Source organism: Salmo trutta, unplaced genomic scaffold (genome assembly GCF_901001165.1).
Source record: "Salmo trutta unplaced genomic scaffold, fSalTru1.1, whole genome shotgun sequence".
Classification (NCBI taxonomy): domain Eukaryota; kingdom Metazoa; phylum Chordata; class Actinopteri; order Salmoniformes; family Salmonidae; genus Salmo; species Salmo trutta.
The window spans coordinates 2,998,914-3,004,656 of record NW_021823043.1 but is presented as its reverse complement, the minus strand read 5'-3'; the positions used below and the strand labels follow the sequence as shown (position 1 = coordinate 3,004,656).

The 5,743-nt window shown below is 42.0% G+C and overlaps 1 protein-coding gene across 1 annotated transcript in view; it reads left to right on the top strand.

Annotated features, from left to right (window-relative positions):
* Window positions 1-5,743, top strand: part of LOC115188433 (glucoside xylosyltransferase 1) — a 601,934-nt gene that overhangs the window by 82,512 nt on the left and 513,679 nt on the right. The gene's annotated exons all lie outside the window — the stretch shown is intronic.

The window sequence follows — 5,743 nt, the reverse complement described above, 5'->3', positions numbered from 1 at the left end:
TCTTATTCATATCCAGTACTGAACTGACATACTGAGACCTCCTACCCACCACATAACAGAACAGTGGACCCCTGGGACTAACAGTTCAGTAATGATCCCTGAGAGCCTGGGTGAGCCTGGAGAAGAAAAGCCTGTCAGTTTTAAAGGGCACCTGCTGTCTCTCCAGGGGAGGGGAGGTGGAGAGGGAGAAGGCCAGGGTGGAGGCCTCTTCCCCTGGGTTGGACTGGTCTGAGTTCTGGGTCTCTGTCTCTGGGTCTGATCATTACGGTACTGTGGGGTTCAAACTAAATGTCTGGGTTTCAGTGGGAGGTACACTCATCATACTGACACCTGCCAAGTAACACCTGCCCCCCCATACAAATGTATACATTCACCACAGTAAGTCACTTAGGATAAAAGTGTCTACTAATGCCACATATTATTACATTAGCCACATGTTATTCATTCATATTCAAGGGTAACACACGTTCTTTCTGAATAAAGGGTTTATCTATTAGAAAGTTCCGGCAGAAAATTCAGGCCAAACCCATGAGTCACATACAGGACATGTATTACTCAGACAGAAGTCTACAACAATGGTTCTCAAATCCTGGTTCCCTGTATATTAACCCCTAGTGACGTTATCTCCACGGCAACGAGGCATAGCTCACCTGACAGCAGGAAGGGTTAGGATGGAGGCTAGGGTTAGGGTTAGGGTTATGGTTAGGTTAAGGGTTAGAGTTAGATGTCCCTAGTCTTTCCGACAGCAGGAAGGGGTATATAACAGGTTAGGGTTAGAGTTGAGGGTTAGGGTTAGGGTTAGGGTTGAGGGTTGAGGGTTAAGGTTAGGATAAGGGTTAGAGTTAGATGTCCCTAGTCTTTCCGATAGCAGGAAGGGGTATATAACAGGTTAGGGTTAGAGTTGAGGGTTAGGGTTAGGGTTAGGGTTGAGGGTTGAGGGTTAAGGTTAGGATAAGGGTTAGAGTTAGGGTTAGATGTCCCTAGTCTTTCCGACAGCAGGAAGGGGTAGATAACAGGTTAGGGTTAGGTTAAGGGTTAGGGTTAGGGTTAGGATGGAGGCTAGGGTTAGGTTAAGGGTTAGGGTTAGGATGGAGGCTAGGGTTAGGTTAAGGGTTAGGGTTGAGGGTTAAGGTTAGGTTAAGGGTTAGAGTTAGATGTCCCTAGTCTTTCCGACAGCAGGAAGGGGTAGATAACAGGTTAGGGTTAGAGTTGAGAGGGTTTCTGTTTGTGCTGGTATCAAACCTTGGGTTGCACAGGGCCTATTGCAACTCCCTGCTCTGTCTGCATATTGCAAGTCAGTCTGGTCTGAAGAGGGTAGAACATTGGGCCGGTTTTTGCCTGGGGGATCGATGAAGGCAGAGAGCTGAGGCTAGGGTTGGGTTAGGGTTAGATGTCCCTCATCTGTCTGACAGCACACACACATCCTTGCTCTGCAGTCATCTGTGACCTCAGATACACGGTTTATCCAATTACAGAGCCTCATTACAGTACAGATGTCAAATTCATGTTCAATCATTACATCCTCAGATTTATTTTCAACACTGATTATTGAAATGTGTCAGGATGTCAAACTGGGACACGCACACACGCACGCACGCACGCACGCACGCACACACACACACACACACACACACACACACACACACGCAAAGATACACAAACATACGCACATGGATACACATGTACGCACCCACTGAAACACACACAGACACACACACTTACTTACCTAACCCTAAACCAGAACTGATAGAATCTGTTTATTATTAAAATGAGATTAGATGTATTCATTCATCAGATGGAGAAATAAAGAAATGGATGGTTGCTCTATTCAGCTCTGTAATGAGTTAGAAACCAGCTTCATTTATCTCTGTAATGAGTTAGAAACCAGCTTCATTTATCTCTGTAATGATAGAAACCAGCTCCATTTATCTCTGTAATGATAGAAACCAGCTCCATTTATCTCTGTAATGATAGAAACCAGCTCCATTTATCTCTGTAATGATAGATACCAGCTTCATTTATCTCTGTAATGATAGAAACCAGCTTCATTTATCTCTGTAATGAGTTAGAAACCAGCTTCATTTATCTCTGTAATGAGTTAGAAACCAGCTCCATGTATCTCTGTAATGATAGAAACCAGCTTCATTTATCTCTGTAATGATAGAAACCAGCTCCATGTATCTCTGTAATGATAGAAACCAGCTCCATGTATCTCTGTAATGAGTTAGAAACCAGCTCCATGTATCTCTGTAATGAGTTAGAAACCAGCTCCATTTATCTCTGTAATGACTTAGAAACCAGCTTCATTTATCTCTGTAATGATAGAAACCAGCTCCATTTATCTCTGTAATGATAGAAACCAGCTCCATTTATCTCTGTAATGATAGAAACCAGCTCCATGTATCTCTGTAATGAGTTAGAAACCAGCTTCATTTATCTCTGTAATGATAGAAACCAGCTCCATTTATCTCTGTAATGATAGAAACCAGCTCCATTTATCTCTGTAATGATAGAAACCAGCTCCATGTATCTCTGTAATGAGTTAGAAACCAGCTTCATTTATCTCTGTAATGATAGAAACCAGCTCCATTTATCTCTGTAATGATAGACACCAGCTCCATGTATCTCTGTAATGAGTTAGAAACCAGCTTCATTTATCTCTGTAATGATAGAAACCAGCTCCATTTATCTCTGTAATGATAGAAACCAGCTCCATGTATCTCTGTAATGAGTTAGAAACCAGCTTCATTTATCTCTGTAATGAGTTAGAAACCAGCTTCATTTATCTCTGTAATGATAGAAACCAGCTCCATTTATCTCTGTAATGAGATAGATACCAGCTCCATGTATCTCTGTAATGAGTTAGAAACCAGCTCCATTTATCTCTGTAATGATAGAAACCAGCTCCATGTATCTCTGTAATGAGTTAGAAACCAGCTTCATTTATCTCTGTAATGATAGAAACCAGCTCCATTTATCTCTGTAATGAGATAGATACCAGCTCCATGTATCTCTGTAATGAGTTAGAAACCAGCTTCATTTATCTCTGTAATGATAGAAACCAGCTCCATTTATCTCTGTAATGATAGACACCAGCTCCATGTATCTCTGTAATGAGTTAGAAACCAGCTTAATTTATCTCTGTAATGATAGATACCAGCTCCATTTATCTTTGTAATGATAGATACCAGCTCCATGTATCTCTGTAATGAGTTAGAAACCAGCTCCATTTATCTCTGTAATGAGTTAGAAACCAGCTCCATTTATCTCTGTAATGATAGATACCAGCTCCATTTATTTCTGTAATAAATTAGAAACCAGCTCCATTTATCTCTGTAATGAGATAGAAACCAGCTCCATTTATCTCTGTAATGAGATGGATACCAGCTCCATTTATCTCTGTAATGAGTTAGAAACCAGCTCCATTTATCTCTGTAATGAGTTAGAAACCAGCTTCATTTATCTCTGTAATGATAGAAACCAGCTCAATTTATCTCTGTAATGATAGAAACCAGCTCCATTTATCTCTGTAATGATAGAAACCAGCTCCATTTATCTCTGTAATGATAGATACCAGCTTCATTTATCTCTGTAATGATAGAAACCAGCTTCATTTATCTCTGTAATGAGTTAGAAACCAGCTTCATTTATCTCTGTAATGAGTTAGAAACCAGCTCCATGTATCTCTGTAATGATAGAAACCAGCTTCATTTATCTCTGTAATGATAGAAACCAGCTCCATGTATCTCTGTAATGATAGAAACCAGCTCCATGTATCTCTGTAATGAGTTAGAAACCAGCTCCATGTATCTCTGTAATGAGTTAGAAACCAGCTCCATTTATCTCTGTAATGACTTAGAAACCAGCTTCATTTATCTCTGTAATGATAGAAACCAGCTCCATTTATCTCTGTAATGATAGAAACCAGCTCCATTTATCTCTGTAATGATAGAAACCAGCTCCATGTATCTCTGTAATGAGTTAGAAACCAGCTTCATTTATCTCTGTAATGATAGAAACCAGCTCCATTTATCTCTGTAATGATAGAAACCAGCTCCATTTATCTCTGTAATGATAGAAACCAGCTCCATGTATCTCTGTAATGAGTTAGAAACCAGCTTCATTTATCTCTGTAATGATAGAAACCAGCTCCATTTATCTCTGTAATGATAGACACCAGCTCCATGTATCTCTGTAATGAGTTAGAAACCAGCTTCATTTATCTCTGTAATGATAGAAACCAGCTCCATTTATCTCTGTAATGATAGAAACCAGCTCCATGTATCTCTGTAATGAGTTAGAAACCAGCTTCATTTATCTCTGTAATGAGTTAGAAACCAGCTTCATTTATCTCTGTAATGATAGAAACCAGCTCCATTTATCTCTGTAATGAGATAGATACCAGCTCCATGTATCTCTGTAATGAGTTAGAAACCAGCTCCATTTATCTCTGTAATGATAGAAACCAGCTCCATGTATCTCTGTAATGAGTTAGAAACCAGCTTCATTTATCTCTGTAATGATAGAAACCAGCTCCATTTATCTCTGTAATGAGATAGATACCAGCTCCATGTATCTCTGTAATGAGTTAGAAACCAGCTTCATTTATCTCTGTAATGATAGAAACCAGCTCCATTTATCTCTGTAATGATAGACACCAGCTCCATGTATCTCTGTAATGAGTTAGAAACCAGCTTAATTTATCTCTGTAATGATAGATACCAGCTCCATGTATCTTTGTAATGATAGATACCAGCTCCATGTATCTCTGTAATGAGTTAGAAACCAGCTCCATTTATCTCTGTAATGAGTTAGAAACCAGCTCCATTTATCTCTGTAATGATAGATACCAGCTCCATTTATTTCTGTAATAAATTAGAAACCAGCTCCATTTATCTCTGTAATGAGATAGAAACCAGCTCCATTTATCTCTGTAATGAGATGGATACCAGCTCCATGTATCTCTGTAATGAGATGGAAACCAGCTCCATTTATCTCTGTAATGAGATGAAAACCAGCTCCATTTATCTCTGTAATGAGATGGAAACCAGCTCCATGCAATTCAGGATATCCCCTGGTGTCCACAGCTGACCCAGAGGGAGAGGGAGCAGGTCCGGATATCCCCTGGGTGTCCACAGCTGACCCAGAGGGAGAGGGAGCAGGTCCGGATATCCCCTGGGTGTCCACAGCTGACCCAGAGGGAGAGGGAGCAGGTCAGGATATCCCCTGGGTGTCCACAGCTGACCCAGAGGGAGAGGGAGCAGGTCAGGATATCCCCTGGGTGTCCACGGCTGACCCAGAGGGAAAGGGAGCAGATCAGGATATCCCCTGGTGTCCACAGCTGACCCAGAGTGAGAGGGAGCAGGTCAGGATATCCCCTGGGTGTCCACAGCTGACCCAGAGGGAGAGGGAGCAGTTCAGGATATCCCCTGGGTGTCCACAGCTGACCCAGAGGGAGAGGGAGCAGGTCAGGATATCCCCTGGTGTCCACAGCTGACCCAGAGGGAGCGGGAGCAGGTCAGGATATCCCCTGGGTGTCCACAGCTGACCCAGAGGGAGAGGGAGCAGGTCCGGATATCCCCTGGGTGTCCACAGCTGACCCAGCACACAGCACAGAGACGACAAAACTAGCTAGCCACTTACTGATTAAATACGGTAAAACCATGAAACCTTGGCTGACCTGAACTACCCTCACTACCAGAGTTACTTCCTGGATCAGCACCCAGCATGCAGCAGACACCAC